Source organism: Phascolarctos cinereus, unplaced genomic scaffold (genome assembly GCF_003287225.1).
Source record: "Phascolarctos cinereus isolate Bilbo 61053 unplaced genomic scaffold, phaCin_HiC Scaffold_8;HRSCAF=390, whole genome shotgun sequence".
NCBI lineage: Eukaryota > Metazoa > Chordata > Mammalia > Diprotodontia > Phascolarctidae > Phascolarctos > Phascolarctos cinereus.
This window is the reverse complement of record NW_027556291.1, coordinates 77,014,795-77,033,018: the sequence shown is the minus strand read 5'-3', so window position 1 is coordinate 77,033,018 and position 18,224 is coordinate 77,014,795. Positions and strand designations below refer to the sequence as shown.

The following is an 18,224-nucleotide window of genomic DNA, read 5'->3' as shown; positions in this document are numbered from 1 at the left end:
CTTGAGGGTAGGTACCATGAGCTTTGGCTTTTCCACATATCCCCCAGAGCTAAGCAGAGACTGACTGACTTAGTGAGTGCCTGAAGCATTCCTATGGAGGATCCTGAATCTGCTTTGCTCAACACATTCAGTCTGTCCTTGGCTCAAGATGAAGACACAGGAATCGGCCATGCTGAGGATGCTACTCAGATGCTGAATTAGTAGTGTCAATCCCCCAGACTCTTCTAAGTTCTCTCTAGTCCTACAGGAGGAGGGCGGCAGCAGCAGCAGTAGTAGCAGCAAGAGACACAAACCAAGGCCAGGGATGGGCCTAGAGATCAGCTCCTCTTCTCTCCTTCCATTCTTCCTTAGGGGTCTAGCTGGAATGGCTTCTCCACTCTACAGGACCCTCACCCACCCCTACCCAGGGTGTGACTAAGTCCTTTAGCTAATCTAAACAGGCAGACCTGAACGTGGTATCTAGACTTTGGTCAAAGCTAGTGAATAGTCCATAGATGTTGTCAAATGAATAATGTATCAGGCTCAGAATCTTATCATTGACTCTGATTGGGATGGGTTGCTTTAATTGAGTCAATCAATCTATACTCTTACACCAAGAAATGCCAAAAGAATCCCTTCCCCCCAGTAGTTTCTTTCCAAGTAGAGAAGACAACACTAAAAATTCATAGGTACAGAGAGGATGTATAGGGAATAAGTAGAAGTGGATTGGAGAGCAGAAAGCACTACTAACAACTGATGATGGGAGGTGGAGGTGGTTCATAGCACTGGGGCCACCTGGAGGCAGTATCCTTGGGGCTAGAGTAGGCCCTTCCAAAACCTGTCACTTGATCCAACCTAGCATTCTTTAAGGAAAGATGGAAGTCTTTTAGAAGAAGCTACCTCAGTGTGGTTCAGCATTCAAACAATCAGAAAAGTGTCCTTTCCATATATGGCCCAGGAAGCCTATTTCACATTTAGTTTGCTTTGCAAATATTCCTTCCTAGACTTTGCAAACTTGATTGTTTTGCTTTCTAATAGAAAGATAGATAGGCTTTCTGATAAGAAGTCTCACTCTTCCGACACCTACTACACTGTTCAGAGGAGAAAACTGCTCAGGGTAAAGGAGCAGGGTGGAGGGGGGTGGGGAGAGGGAAAGGGGTGTCGTATAAAGCTTTGACTCTACTGCTTGCAACCCCAAGGACAAGACTGGAAGAAGGGGTAGTTTTATTTAGCAATGTGGTGAAGCTCCTCAGGGGCTTCATAAAGACTTTGAAAGTCAAAGCAATTGGTGATAAGGTAGCTTTGGCCCCTCCCTCCCTGTCTTTGTTCCTTCTGTCCTCTCCACTCCTTTAGAACCAGCCCTCCTCAAACAGAATGGTACAAAATTCACTGAATTTGGAGACAATACTCCTGAGCAAAAGAGTGTTTAGATTATAAATGAATGATTGAATGAATAAGTAAGTAAGTAGTGCTTAGACAGAAGAGAAATTCCCAGTGCAGACAGGCTGGTTGAGCAGGTAGTAGGTAGCAGAAGGAAGTTGGGGGGAGGGGGAGGGCAGAAATGGAATAACTCAGTGTGTCCAAGAGAACATCCAAAAGGTAGTTTGGGGCAAAGGACAAATTCTGTGCAAGTAGATAGCTCCTTCCATACATCAGCCAGACACCTAAGGTTCTAATTGCTTATGATACTATTCACTTCAAAGTTATAGTGCCCTTCTTGCCCCATGCAAAATGATGACCTGTATCCCCAGTAGCCTTCTCCTCCACTTCTGTCTGTTATTCATCCACTTCCTTCTCCATGCAATTTTTAGATATAATTTTTAAAAATAAAATGATTCCGATTTTTATTCATTTACAAACACTCACAAATGTGTTCCCCCACTGACACCACCTTCAACTGAGCATTTAAAACAAGCCAAAAAAAACCCAGCAAGCCTTCACACCTAATTTGCCTACTCACATAAATCTAATTACTACATTGACCATGCCCAACAATGTATGGCTCATTTCATATTGTATGTACAGTGTTTCATCTTGAATTCTCCAGACTATTGGTTTAGAAAGGCAGGATGACATGTAATGGAATGGTCCTGATCTCTGATTCAAAGCATGCAAAGTTATTCTGACTGCTTCTGGTCCCCTTAACCTGTAAAGAAAAGGGACCTATGATTTCCTGCTGAGCTGGAACAGAGAATGCTTTGAAAAGAGGCTAATTAAACAAGATTTTAGGACCCATCAAAGCTGAAAACTAAGAAAGACATGCAAGGTTTCACAGAACTTCTCAGAGACAGGGCTTTTTTGTACCATCCTGTCTTCCATACATGAGGCAGAAGATGGCAGCAAAGGTGAGGAGCAAGGAAAAATGACGATGAAACCAGCTCACATCTTTCCATCAACGGAGCATTGGCAAATGTGCATGACAAGCCTGGGAGGGAGAAAGTGTACGTGTGGTTTTCCTCATTTTGTTGACCAGAAAAGTGAGAGGTGTAAGTCTCAGCTCAGATGGCATAAGACAGAAATAATCAACAAAATAGAGAAACTTAACTCCACAGCCACAAGTCTGGTCAAAGAATGACAACAGAGAACAGCTGATTGGGAATGCAAATATGAGGAAGTGAAGGACAATCTGGAAAAAGAGAAGCAAACAGCAATAATGTTAAAAGAAAACACAATCTCCATACAAGCAAAACGTACTGATCATGACAACATGATGTGTTTTATTAAGGAATATAATTTAAGGAATATAACTATCCCAGACGCACACAAGTCAGAAACTCTGACCATGCAAGAAAGAATACATGGAACCTATGCAGAAATTCTAAACACAGAAAACATGCCAATTGAAAGAATCCACAGATCACCTCCAGAAAAGGAAAAAAAAAAAGTAAACTATAAACTCCAAAACACAGAGTGATTTAACTGAACAATTAATGACAAACAAGGAATTCTGCAAGTGACCATGGAAAAAACCTCCAATATATAAAGGAAATGAAATTTGAATAGCATGAAAATATTCTACACTAATCAGAAACCATAGGAAGGAATATAATAATGCATTTCAAAGAGCAAAGGAACTCCACATGCAATCCAATGTGACGTGCCCTTCAAACCTGAGCTTAACTATTTAATGGGGGAAAAATGTATGCTCAATAAAAAAGAGACATTCGAAACATTCCTATAAAGAAAATCAGAACCAGACAAATCATTTACTTGTGAAACACTCCAGACAACAGAAATATGAGAAAGGCACACAAATAAAGCAACTGAGAAAGGAGTAGATAATGAAATAACCAGGGCAGGGGATTAAAAGAAAAAGACAACTATGGGGTTACCAACAGCAACAAAAGCACAACTGGGAGAATATGAAGGGATTTCTTTCTAAAAGTACAAAAGGAGACAAGGTAAAAGCAGAAGTCAAATAAACTAAGTGGTGGTAGGCAGAGTCAAAATAGTGGAGTGAGAGGAAAGATTTTTGCCTAGCTCTCTCAGCCCACCCAATCTACAACAATCTAGAAAATGTATACCCGACCAAATTTCATCTTGAAAGCCAAGAAAAAATCATAGCGAGTCACTTTCCTAGCTCAAAGCCGCTTAGGAAGATAAACAGAGAGGTCTGCAGACACTGGAGTTGGGATCTGGACAGGAAGACCTAAGGCATGGAACTTCCTAGTGCCCAGGGATGGGAAGAGGTCTGAAGAAGGGTAACAAGGCACAAAACACTAAGACAGAAAGAGATCCCAGGGGATCCCTGGACCAGTGCTGGGTTAAATAGGAATGAGTGCCATCTGGAAGCTCTTTTACCCACTACTTGGCTCTGGGTCACAGGCCCAGGATAGCAAGGAGTGGTTATGACCTTGGGCTCTAGCTGTGTGGTGAACTTCTTGAAAAGCAGTAGGGCAGCTCTGATCGCAGGAGCAGAGTGGTGACTCAGTTTTAACCGCTGTCACTGCTCTGTCTGCCTGCAGAGGAAGAATCAGGGCAGGAGTCAAAGACCAAATGGGAGCCAGCAGTTCAGTCACTCTGAACATGCAGAGTCTCCCAGAGAGCTAACAGGGACTGAGTCCAGCAGCAGTCTGCTGAAACTCCCAACCGGCCACAAGTGAAGAGACCCAAGCCTAGCTAGATTAGGAACTTGAAGAGCTCATACCAGGAAGGCAGTGAACACAACTCTACATGGATCACACCACTTTAGGAGCACTAAAGGCTTGCAGGCTCCACTCTGAGCTGCAAAAGCAGAAGAAGGAGATAAGAGAATGGGAAGTTAGGCCCAATATAACCCCAGAAGTATGCAGAGCCCAGCACTCACATAAAGTCTAAAGTGAAGAAGTAGGCTCAAAGAATGAACAAGCAAAACAAACGACTTAATATAAACACGGAATATATATGCAACCCAAAGGAATAGTACCTAAATTGTTAAATGAAAAGTTAAATGAGTTATAGGAGGTACTAGACAGGAAAACAATAATAGGGGGAGAATCTCATTTACCCTTCTCAAACCAAGACAAATTGAACTGGAAAATAAGCAGGAAAAAAGCTGAGGAGATGACTGAAACATTTTAAAATTTAGATATAATAGACCTCTGAGGAATTTTAAATGGGACTAGCAAGGAATATACCTTTTTCTCAACTGTGCATGGCATTTTCCCAGGAGTTGTCCATGTATTAGGGCTTTACACTTGGCTTTTATAACCTCACAAACAATTAGCATTCCCTCTTCTACAGGAAGCCTTTCTCAACCTCTCTTTCCTCTCTTAATTATTTCTTATATATCCCACATAGACCTTGTTTCAACAGATTTGTTTGCTTTTTTCTCCCTCATTAGATTGTGAGGTCCTTGAGAGAAGGATCTATTTTTTATTTATTTTTATATCTCTAGTGCTCAGCACAGTAACTGGCACATAGTTAAACACTTCAAAATGTTTTGTGACTGACTAAAATGCGGAAAAGCCATTAAATGCTTTTTTTATTGACCATAACACGATGAAAATGGCCTGTGAAGCAAAGATTAAAAATTAATTGGAACGTAAATAGCCTAAATATAAGAATGGGTGGGTCAAAGAAGAAACGATAGAAGCAATTAATAACTTCATTAAAGGCAATGACAACCATGACAGAATATATCAAAGTTAGTGAGATATACTCATAAAAGTACTTAGGTGAAAATTTATATTGGTTACACCAATAAAATAAAAAGTAGAGCAAAGAATCTGGCATATAAGTAAAATACAATCACAAAACCAACAAATTAAAATCTCCCAATTCAACACCAAAAAAGAATCCTGAAAATTAAAGGAGAGGTTAAAAAATTTGAAACTTAAGGCATTAGCTAATTTGATTTTTAAGAAAGAAGAAAAACAACTTACCAGTACCAGAAATTTAAAAGGTGAATTCACAATCGATGAAGAAGAATAAAAACAACTGTTCGGTGTTATTTTGCTCAACTCTATTCCAACAGAACTGAAAATCAAACAGAAATGGAGAAATATTTAAAAAAAAACATAAATTGCTCAGATTAACAGAAGAGGAAATATAATATGTAAATATCTTAGAAACAGAAACTGAAAAACCTGTAAACTGCCACAGGAAAAACACCCAAGGATGAGGTGAATTTTCAAGCAAATTTTGACATTTAAAGAACATTGAATTCCAATAATACATGAACAATGTGTGCGTCTGTCAGGAGGAGGTGAAAAAGGAGTCCTGAGAAGTTCTGGGGGCAGAACCAAGATGGCAGGATACAGGCTGAACTCTCCTAACATTCCCATCAACTTCAAAATAATGCCCCTGAGTCAAATTCTAGAGCAATAGAGTCAACTAAAACTCAGGGTGACACAATATCAAAGAAAATTTCAAGAAAATAAAGGAAAACTGTCCCAATATCCTAGAACCAGACAGTGAAATAGAAATTCAAAGACTCTAGTGATCATGTACTAAAAGAGATCCCAAAATGAAAACTCTCAGGAATATTATAGCAAAATTCCAAAGCTCCCAAATCAAAAAGAAAATGACTTCAATGGGCCATAAAGAAATCACTCCAATATCATGGAGCCTCAGTCAGGATCACAAAAGACTCAGCAGCTACAATGTTAAAAGAGTGGTAGGCCTAGAAGATGATATTCTAGAAGGCAAAGGAGCTAAGATTATAACAAAAAATTACCTACTCAACAAAACTGAGTAGAATTCTTCAGGGCAAAAAATGGATATTTAATGAAATAGAGGGCTTTCAAACATTCCTGAAGAAAAGACCAGAGATGAACAGAAAATCTGACTTTCAAATACAAGAGTCAAGAGAAGCATACAAAGGTAAACATGAAAGAGAACTCATAAGGGACTTGGTAAGATTAAGCCATTTATGTTCTTATCTATATAAGAAGATGATGCATGTAACTCCTAAGAACTTTATTGTTATTAGAGCAGTTAGAAGGAATCCATACAGACAGAGGGCACAGGAGTGACACAATGATGTTGGGATGATCTAAAAAAAGCAAAGTGGATAGGTGAGAAAGGGGGAGGAGAGAGGAAGAATGGTGAAAATTATTTCACATAAAAGAGGCATGTAAGGAAGAGCTTTTATGGGGAAGGGGGAAGTGGGGAGGCAGGTAATGCTTGAACTTCACTCTCACCTGACTTGGTTCAAAGAGGAAAAATCTATATACACACCCAGTTGAGTATAAAAGGGAATGGTCAGAAGCAAAACAGACTTCTGAGGAGGGACATGGTAAAAAATGAGCGAGAAGGAGAAGCAGAAGAAAAAGATGGAGGGAAATGCAGAGTTAAGAATCATAACTGTGAATGTGAATGGGATGAACTCACCCACAAAAAAAGAAACAGATAGCAGAATGGATTGGAAAACCAAATCGCAACAAAATGTTGTTTACAACAAACACACTTGAAACAGAAAGACACACACAGATTTAAAATAAGGGACTGGTGCAGACTACATTATGATTCAGCTGAAGTGAAAAAAAGAAAAAATAGAGGTAGCAATCATGATCTCAGAGACAGCAAAAGTAAAAATAGAACCAATTAATAGAGATAAGTAGGGAAACCACATCTTGGCAAAAAGCTACCAGAGACAATGTTAGCTTTCAGTATCAATACTAAACATACATGTACCAAATGACATAGCATCCAAATTCTGCTATTTTGTAAATCATTAAACACTTTTATTGTGAAAATGAAGAAATAAGAGATTAAAAAAAAACTGGAGAACCAGGAAAATATGGAAAACCAACACATTTTTTAAAACATCAGTGAGCTCCCTTAAAAAAAAAAATCCACAGGACCAGATGCATTTGAAAGTGAATTCTACCAAACATTTAAGGGACAATCAAGCCCAATCCCATATAAACTATTTGAAAAAAAAATAGGTAAAGAAAGAGTCCTATCAAATTCGTTTTATGACACAAATATAGTTTTGATAGCTTAAATGGGGAGAGAAAAAACAGAGAAATAAAATTGGAGACCAATTTCCCTAATGAATATGGATGCAAAAAATTTTCAAATAAAGTATTAGTAAGGAAATGACAGACATATATCACATAGATCATACACTAAGACCAGGTGGGACTTAGACCAGAAATGTAGCAAGTCTAGTTCGATATTAGGAAAAGTATCAGCATAATTGACCATTTCAATAACAAACCCAACAAAAATCATGATTATCTCAATAGATGCAAAAAAAGTTTTTGACAAAATACAACCACCATTCCTATTAAAAAAACACTAGAAAGCATAAGAATAAATGGAACCTTTCTTCAAATCATAAGTAATATCAATCTAAACCCAAGAGCAAACATTATCTGTAATAGGGATAAACTAAAAGCCTTCCCAATAAGATCAGAGGTGAAGCAAGGATGTCCATTATCACCACCATTATTCAATAGCGTACTAGAAATGCTTAGCTGTAGCAAGAAGACAAGAAAAATAAATTGAAAGAATGAAAAAAGGCAACAAAGAAACCAAGCTATCACTCTTTGCAGATGATATAATAGCCTACTTAGTAAACCCTATAGGATCAACTAAAAAACTAGTTGAAATAATTTTAGCAAAGTTGTAAGATATAAAATAAATCCACATAAATTATCAGCATTTCCATACACTACCAACAAAAGCCAGGAGGAAGAGACAGAAAGAGAAATGGCATTTAAACTAACCACAGACAACATAAAATACGTGGGAGTCTATATGGTAAGACAAATCCAAGAATTTTATGAACACAACTTCAAAACACTTTTCACACAAATAAAGACAGATCTAAACTGGAGAAATATTAATTGCTCATGGGTAGGCCAAGCCAATACAATAAAAATGACAATTCTACTGAAATTAATTTACTTATTCAGGGCCACACCAATCAAATGACCCAAGAATTACTTTATAGAGTTAGAAAAAAATAATCTGGAAGAACAAAAGGTCAAGAATATCAAGAGAATCAATGAAAAAAAAAACTGAAGGAAGGTGGCCTAGCAGTACCACATTTCAAATTATACTACAAAGCAGTGATCCTGAAAACAATCTGGTACTGGCTAAGAAAGAGACTGGAGGATCAGTGGAATAGATTAGGTGCACAACACACAGTAGTAGCAAATGACCACAGTAATCTAGTGTTTGCTAAACCCAAAGATGCTAGCTTTGGGGGCAAGAACTCACAATTTGACAAAAATTGCTGGGGAAAGTAGAAAGCAGTTTGGTAGAAACTGGGTATAGACTAACACCTCACACCACATATCAAGACAAATCAAAATAGTTGTTAGCCTCAAACAGCTTCCTTCCTATTTAAAAGAAACAGCATGTATACAAATAAGTAAATAAAAGTCATATACCAAGTGATTTGGAGGGAGGAGACAAGTCTCGTGTGACAGACAGTTTGTTCATGCTAGAACAAGGATTCATGAGGGCACAAAGGAAAGGGAGGGGGGAAAGAATGGGTTAGGGATGGGGTGGATAAGAGGACAGCCAAATAGGATCTAGAGGGTCCCAGCCCTGACACTTAGTATGTGTTACCTTGGGCCAGTCAGGATGTCCTAGAATCAAATCCCACTCCCAAATATTTACCACTCATGTGACATTGGCAAAATCACTTCATATTCCTGAGTCTCAGTTTCCTCCTTTGTAAAATGAAGATGCTGAGAGATCAAGTAATGAGCCTAGATGTAGTAGGTCCCAGATGTAGTAGGCAGCAGAACTAGGGATTAGAATCCAGGTCTCAGGCTCCCAAATGTGTTCCTTTCATGAGGGAAACCAGTGAGGACACAATCACTCTAGGTGAGTAACATGGGATCCAGTCTAAAGTGCATTATCTACTTCAAAGAAACTGACAATACCAGTAAAGCATACACTGGCCATTACAGATCACTTTCCTCCCTAGGGCCAGTGGAGGCAGGAAATGCCAGTCTCACCCCATTATCCAGGAATTGCAAATCTTCCATTTAAGGAGGGAGCTCAGATCTGACATCTACTTTTTCACCTGGCTGCACTACTTTGGGACTTTGCTGACCGTGCCCCAGAGTCTTCCTACCCTTCCCCTCCTTTTCAATTTCCTTTTATGTGTTATCAGCTTTCATCAGACTTTAAGGTCCTTGAAGGAAGAACCTACTTTCTTTTTTCATATTTGTGCCCCAGCATTTAGTAGTGCCTGGCACTCACACAGAAGACACTTAAGCTAACTAGAGGCCCTCCACCCTTGTTTTCACTTGTTATGGTGACCAAGCTCAGCAAGGTGAAGTTAATTCAATTACATGGAAAGTCCACTAACTTATTTTTGTACCTGGGGACCACTTTCTCTTCTCCACCATGAGCAGGTGACCATCTTACGACCCCTTAGTCAGTGGACATACCCCATGATTTACCCACCCCAAGACCCTGCTTGTGACATGCCATTTTTTTTTGCTGATATATCATTGTTTGGCCCTCAAAGTAAGGTCTATCAATGAATGGAATTCTGTATTTTGTGTAGCCCCTCTAGGTGTTCAAGTATCCAATCTTGTACCCAGCCTCATAAAAATAAGGCCCTGGAAGAAGGGGGCATCTCAAATCATCAGGAAGATTTGAAGTCCACTTCATTAGAAGGGACCATGACCCTTTAATAAAGTGCCATTGGCTCAGAGCTCTGCCTCAGTGTTTCTTCTTACAGACTGGACAATTATAAAACCCATATTACCCATTATACATATGAAGTCATGCAAAAAAAGGGAACAAAAATAAACAAAAAGCAAGAAAGGAAAAAAAAATAAAAAGTATTTCATTCTGTACTCAGAGACCTTTATCTGGAGCTGGGCAGCATTTTTCAATCAGAGTCTTTTGGAATTGTCATGCATCATTGTATTGATCTGAGAAGCTAAGTCTTTCACAGCTGATTATCCTTACATTCTTGCTGTTACTGAGCACACTGTTTTCCTGGTTCTGCTCACTGCCCTTTGTGTTAATTCATATAAGTTTCTCCACTTTTTGTGGAACCACTCCCTTCATCATTTCTTACAGCACAATGGTATTCCATCACATTCATATACCATAACTTGTTCAGCCATGCCTCTAATCATGGGGATACTCTCTAGGTGAGCTTTAATGACTCTTCCATCTCTAATGGTCTGATGGCCCAAATGGCCCCTGAACAAAGAGCTCTTTAGAAGAGAGAGGCAGGGTGTGAACAAGGGAAGCTTGGAATCAAGATCTAGGTTCTTGTCTCAGGTTTTCCATCATTCTCATTGCCCACTTCTCTGGGCCTTCATGCCTTCTTAGAAAATGGAGGTGATATAATACTTGCAGAACCTAACTTACAGGGGTGCTATGAGAAAGTCCTATCTCTGGAGGGAGGCCTATGGATAGAGAGCCAATCTTGAGAGTGAGGAAACCCAGGAACAAGTCCTGCCTTTGACATCTCTTATCTGTGTCACCCTGGGCAAGTCACTCACCCTCTCAATGCTCCTGGGCACTCTCTAAGAGCAGGTACTGATCTTCATTGCTGGAGGGAGCTTCCTCCCATATCCATGTTGTGTCCAGCCCAGTCCATGTGTATTGGAAGCACTCTCTGGACATGGAAGATATCAGTAGAGAGGCATGTGTGCTATAGTGGGAAAGACACCGGACTTGGGAGTCCGAGGTCCTGGATATCACATCCTTCCTGGCTCCCCACCTGAAGGGAACAACACACGGAGGGGGCCCAAGACCTGGGTTCCAATGTCTGCTTCTGCTGCCTACCACTTGTGAGGCACATCCTTGACTTCTCTGAGCCTCAGTTGTCTTATCTGACAAAGGAAGGGTGAGACCACTGGACCTCTCTGAATTTTCGACGCTATTATTTCAGGCACCAAATTGCAGCAGGGCCTGGAGAGAGGATGGCATAGGGACGGGTGGAGGGGTGGGGGTGCCGGTGGGGGGTCGTGGCCAATAGCTGGCAGCTTACAACCTGGCTCTTCTCTCCTCTACCGGTCCAGACTGTCCTGCTCAGCTCCCAGCTCCTCCCTCAAGCGCCTGTGCGCGCGCATACACACACACACACACACACACACACACACACACACACACACACACGTGCGCGCGCGCGCCCCCACTCTCCCTCTCCTTCTACCCCCTGGCCCCCACCCCGGGCCTCAAGCGAGGGAACGCCCGGGCCGAGGTGAGCCTCAGCCTGGGGGGGTCGCACCCCTCCTTCCATAGCTCCTCCCTCGGGGCTGCATGGAGCACCCAAGTCCAGCTCCCAGCCAAGAAAGCGCTCACCCAACACCAGAGAACCCCCAGGGCATGTGTGCCCACTCCCCCTAGCGGGCGTGGGAAGGGCGGGAGAGGAGAAGGGGCCGAGCCCCGCCCCTACCCCCCCCAAGAGATCCCCTTCCCCAGCCCCCGCGTCTCCTCCGCAGGAAGGAGAAAACTGGGCGACCGCCCGCCCCCCCTCCCCGGGTCCTAGGTCCTGGCCCAGGGGTGCCTCCTCCCAGGGGCCAGAAGAGGCCAAGAGCCCTCGGGCAGGTACGGGCTGCCGCGCTCCTGCCTCCCTTCCTCCCTCCTTTCCCCACTTACTGGTCGAGGCTTGGAAGCCGGGGAGGGCGGGGAGCAAAGGCTAGAGGCCCTTCCTGCAGTAGGGGCCGGGAGCCGGCGTCTGGGAATCACGCGAGCCGGTCCTTGGGTCCTTCGCAGGCAGATGTCCAGAGGCCCGAGGATGAGAGCCTGGGAGAAGAGGGGAGGAGACAAAGGCTGTCTGCAATGCGCAGGGAGGAGCTGCGCTAGGCTGGGCTGCCCCTCCTTGCCTCCTCCACGCCCCCCTCCCCACCCCCACCTCCACCCGACTCCCACCTCTCTGACACTGCCGCCCAGGCTCTCTCTCCTGAGCACACGCGTCCTCCAGGGCGCAGTCACACGGGCGCGCGCTCACGGACGCTGGGACTGATGGGGGGGGTTGGGGGGGCGGGGATGTGCAACAGTCACCCACACTGGGACAGTCTCTCACACACCTTCCCATACTCACAGGGTTCAGACACTCACAAGCAGAGTCAAACCTACATATAAGCTCGGTTTCCTGTTCACACACACCACACACACACACGCACACACACACACACATACATACACATAGATGGTCACAGGGTCACAGATGCAGGCCAGCGCACACACACAGAGTCCCATTTTATTTCTTTTCTGTTAGTGTTCACACGTGTGTTTCTTTGTAAGAGGGTTGTAAAAGCCCAAATGCTCTCTGAGTGGAGAAGGGCCTTCCCTTGAGAAGGTGGTATGGGATGATACCCTGGAACACAGCAAGAAACCTGTCAAAATAATTTGGAGATGCCCTGTTTTCCAGAGCTAAGGCCTAACAAACAGGCTGTGTCCTCAGCTTGGCATAACAACAGGATTGCTTGGACCTGCACCAGGTGTTCACTGAGGGCTTTAGCTCCCCCTATTTCACAGGGCCGCCATCTATCACATGTTCACCATCACTGACAGGTACTGCATTCCTGCTCCCCCTCTGGTTCTGTGCCCAGCAGGGTGGGCATGACCCCAAGACTTGACACAATACTGCTCCCACAGAGTCTAAAATGATTATGTCATGGTCCAGCCCAGGGTGTATATATGACCTGCCTTTAGTCCAGAATGTTAAGCCCTCCTTCTTAGGAGGATGGATTTCTGTATGCATACCTCATTTTCCTCACTCTGAAATTAATGAAACTTCTGTTTGTGTTCTGACTCTCCTGTCTCAAGCCTGCTCTGTTTGGTTGGCTATGACCACCTGCGGGGCTGTGCTTCAGTTTCCTCTTCTGTCAAATGACAGGGTTACACTACATGACCTCCGAGGGCCCTTAAGATTCTTGCATTTCAAGGTCTTATCCCAAAAGGAAAAGATGAACTACAGGAGAAATGATCCATGTCCTACTGACATGCCTGAGGACACAGACCTAGAGGGAGATGCCCATACAATGCAGAAGAGAAAAGGTGAAATGATTACTCAACAGTGGCAGCTTTTAAAGTTTTTAACATTTTCTATGTCAGCCTCCCAGTGGAGGAAAATAGGAGTTATAGATTACTCATTTCATTTCCTTGCCAATGAACATGTCTAAATCTTTTGTATTTTCATTTGTATATGCAGCTGCTAAATGTCTGTGGCCAGATTTGACCTCAGGTTTTCCTGACCTCATGCTCAGTATTCATTATCCAGTGAACTACCAGGCTCCTTCTTAGTCACTTTGAGACCTTGTACAAATTACTTCTCCTTTGTGGATGGGCTTCAGTTTCCCCCTCTGTCAAATGATGGCCCTTCAGGTTCTTATATCCCAAAACAAGAAGACATTTGGGGTTTTCCCAGTTTAGCCCTTTTAAATGCATCTATGAGTACTAACAGAAAAGAATAAATTGGGACTTTATGTATATGTGTCTGCATCTATGAATGTGTGACCGTGTATTTGTGTGTTTATTATTTTGATTGTCCACGTGTGTGAATGAACAAGAAACTGAGGGTATGTGTAGCTTGGACTCAGTGACTGCTTCACCCACTGGAGAATGTGTGAGTGTGTGAAAGACTGCTGTACTCCTGTAAAAGCAGAGAAGAATGGGTGTAAAATGGTCTGTGTGTCCTTGTAGTCTCTGTGTGCCTGGGGATAGGCCGGGTGTGCAGGGGCGGGGGGGGGGGAGAGAGACAGAGGAAAGGCAGCCCAGCCTTAGTTAATGTAAGGATTTCTTTTCTCAATCACTTAGGTTAGGAAGTTGAAACAAATAATGACCACAAACTCAGAATAGGAAAATTTAAAACATTTAGGTTTTCCATACTTGCATCCTATGACAGGAACTCATTGCAACAATAGGATTCATCATTAAAAAAAAAATTACTGTTTGATTCTAGGCAAGACTCATAGCTAACTTTTATTTTTGAACACATCCACCAAAATTCCATGTTATTGTATTCTGAATCATCTTACATAGAAAATTACTTCATCCACCTATCAAATTGGCATTCTATACTAATTGCAAAGACCAGTATAGTATAATTGCACTTTTAATTCTTATTCATGAAGTTCATCTTAATACCATATATCAGGTATATTTTGCATTAAGGTATGATCTACCTATAGAGGGTAAGACCTCACAATTATCCAAATAAGAGAATATATCACACTTTAAATGAGACCATGTTATAATTTAGTTTTAGAACAAGCTCAATCAAATCAAATCTGGAATTACAATTACAAATTATATCATTCAAATCTCAGTTTTCTGGTGGGCAAATTTCATATTGCAATAGTTAGTATTACTTTAGAAAAGTAGGTTCCTCTGATTATTTTTTTAAATAACTAATTGAAGTGTGTGAGGGATGGATTAGATGCAGAACAGCAAAAGATTGCAAGTAGCAAAGCATGAAACAGTCTGGGTCAGTTTCCATGGCCTCGCTCAAAAATAAGTTTGACTAATTCATTAAAAACACTTGGGAGCACCTGGGTGGCACCGTGGATAGAGCACCCACCCTGGAGTCAGGAGGACCAGAGTTCAAATCTGGCCTCAGACACATGATACTCACTAGCTGTGTGACCCTGGACAAGTCAACTTAACTCGAATGTCTCAAAAAAAAAACCTTAATGATATTTCATTGTAGGGAGCTTATTAGAGAAAATATTGAGGCATGTCTTCTGATGAAACAATTAAGTTCTTCCATCATACTGCTCACCTATTATTTTAAGTGTTTCTACCAAATGATGATCATAACATTAAATGCATTTATAAATTATTCTTTATATATTTTATCTCATTTGACCACCACAGAAGAACTGGCAGGTAAGTACTCTAAGATACTTGCCCAAAAAATCAAATAGGTAGTGTGAGGAAAAGGTCTCATTGAGGCAGCCATGTGCTCTAACCCCATTGCCAGGGCTCCCATTGCATTTAGTTTGCCTATATGTTGGCCTACTTTTTAGGTGTGTGTTTTTAATTTTAATCTCAAACTAGCATTAATGGAATGGAGACAGCACAAATGGAGATGAGTAGTGCCAAAGTAAGTGGCCTAATTTCCCTGGCTACCCAGGCAGTCATTTGTTGCTTTTATTTCTTTTTGGACCCCTCAATGTTAATATTACTTCTTTTGTACTTTCTGTAGGCCTATTTAGTAGTCTCTCTCATAGGCAAATTTCATTTTGTGAATATCATTTTTGCCTGACAAGCTTATGAAACTTGGGTGTGCAGAAGCAATTGGGGGACCCTCAAGAAGTCTTCCTGATCCCCCTATTAAGTTAATTTACTCTTCTCACTGATCTATTCGTTGAAGTATTGGTATAAAATAAGAGGAATAAGAATCATCAATTCTCTTATATGTCATTTTATACATATTTTGTATCATTTTACCACTATAGCAAAACTGGCATGTAGGTACCTAAGGGTACCTTAGGGACCAAATAAAGAGTGACTGGGACCACCACATCTTCTGAACCTAATGCTAAACCTCTTCCCATGGATTTAATTTGCCCCTTCCAGGATCTTTAAAAAAAATTGTCATGTGTTTGTAATTCTATCAAGTTAGCTTTTATGGAATGGGGGCAGTGTGAAGAGAGGTCCAAATAGTAAACTATGTCACAGGCTAGGCTCAGTTATCCTGACCATCCAAATAGTCATTTGCCACTTCACTTTATGACTCCATTGAGATTAATCTTATTTCTGCCCTCATTTTTAATATCACCATTTCTCTGAAGATTTTATCAGTGTCCCAATTGTGGGCAGATTTAGTATTGCAACAGTCAGTGTTACTTCAGTAAAGTTATTTTGTTTGATTCATTTTTAATGTAACTTTTATAGATTTTGTGTGTGGGATATAATTAGGGCCGACCTAGCTTTGTGCATAATGATGCTGGATTAAGTTATTCTGCTCCACTCCTGACTATTCTATTATTTTAAGTGCTAATACAAAATAATAGGTGGCAGCTATTATGGCTGCCACATGGCAGGTAGGTGGCAAAGTGGATAGAGTCCTGGGCCTGGAGTCAGAAAGACACATCTTCTTGAGTTCACATCTGGCCTCAGACCCTTACTAGCTGAGTGACCCTGGGCAAGTCACTTAACTGTTTGCCTCAGTTGCTTATCTGTAAAATGAACTGGAAAAGGAAATGACCAACCACTCCAGTATCTTTGCCAAGAAAACTTCAAATGGGGTCACAAAGAGTCAGACACGACTGAAACAACTGAATGACAAAAAGACAAAATAATCCTGATAGTGACAAGGAGGGTGATGATGATGATGATAAATATCTTCCCTTATCATTCTGTACATATTTCATTTTAACTGACGACTACAACAAAAGTTGTAGGTAAACACTTAATGGTATTTGCCAAGGCCAAACAAGTAGAGCATGAAAAAGGTCTGATTGGGCCTTCCAAGTCTTATGCTCTGAGTACAAGACCATTGTTTACTGTATTGAATTTGCCCAGATTTTATCCTTTTTTGGTTTTGGTCGTGTGTTTCTCATTCCCTCAAGGCAGTAATGGAGGCAGCATGAAGAGAGATTTCATGTGATAAACTATGTAACAGGTCTGGGCCACTCAGGTAATCAATTGCTGCTTCTCTTTGTCTCTGCTTAACTTGGAAGTTATCATTTTTTTCTACCCTTATTTTTAGTTGGTTTTTACTCTGATGATCTAACTGTCTCCCTCTTGTAAACCAAGGTCATATTGCAATCATAATTATTACCTTTGACAAGTACATTTTCATAATTAATTTTTAAATGAAAACCTCTAGAACTTGGTTTTAGGGAGTCAATCAGGGAAGATGTTGAGGCATGCCTCCTGTTATATTCTTCACCAATCTATTATTTTAAGTGTGTTTCCCAAAGAATGGTCACAATGACAATAAACGTCCTTATACATTATTCTTTAAATATCTCATTTGACCACCACAGAAGAATTGGTACTAAGTACTCAAAGATATAAAAGGTAGCATATAACAAAGGTATCATTGAGGGAGGCATATACTCTAACCCCAGTGCCAGAGGTCTCTCCATTGCATTTAGTTTCCCCATACCTTTTTTCTTTTTTTTTTTTAATTCTCCTTTATTTCTTCAATTCCATTTTAATTTTCTTCTCTTTACATTAATTTTAAAAAAATTTAAATCCCAAAATTCTTTCTTTCCCTCCAGCACCTCCCCTACCTATTGAGTAGATGAACATTGATACCCATTATACATGTGAAGTCATGCAAAACATATATCTGTATTATCAATCTTGCAAAGAACAAAGCAAGAAAAATAAAGATGCTGACAAAACATACTTCAGTCAGCACAGAGCTCATCAGTTCTCTCTCTGGAGATTGATAGCATTTTTCATCATGCTGTTTTTGTTCTGTCATCTTCAGTCATGTCCAATTCTTCATGACTCCATGAGGGGTTTTCTTGGCAAAGATACTGAAATGGATTGTCATTTTCTTCTCCAGCTCATTTTATAGCTGAGGAAACTGAGGCAAATAACATTAAGTGAACTGTCCAGGATCACACAGCTAACAAGTGTTTGAGGTCAAATTTGAACTCAGGGAGATGAGTCTTCCTGACTCCTGGCCCAGCACTCTAGCCACTGTGCCACCCAGCTGCCTCTTTTCATCATGAGTCCTTTGGAATTGTCATAGATCATTGTATTGATGAAAGTCTTTCAGTTTGTTATCATTACAATATTGCTATCACTACATACAATGGTCTCTTGGTTCTGCTCACTTCACTTTGCACCAGTTCAAATAAGCCTTCCCAGGTTTTCCTAAAACCATCCCCTTTTTCATTTCTTAGACCACAATAATACTC

At 41.2% G+C, this 18,224-nt stretch overlaps 1 long non-coding RNA gene across 1 annotated transcript in view; it reads right to left on the bottom strand.

Annotated features, from left to right (window-relative positions):
• The window catches only part of LOC110203490 (uncharacterized), a 65,658-nt gene that overhangs the window by 8,557 nt on the left and 38,877 nt on the right, over positions 1 to 18,224 (bottom strand). Inside the window, exons 2-3 of the long non-coding RNA XR_002322977.2 lie at positions 11,995 to 12,141; positions 5,343 to 5,436 (exon numbers count right to left, since the gene is read on the bottom strand). This is a non-coding gene — a long non-coding RNA (uncharacterized LOC110203490). The remainder of the gene's footprint in view (positions 1 to 5,342; positions 5,437 to 11,994; positions 12,142 to 18,224) is intronic.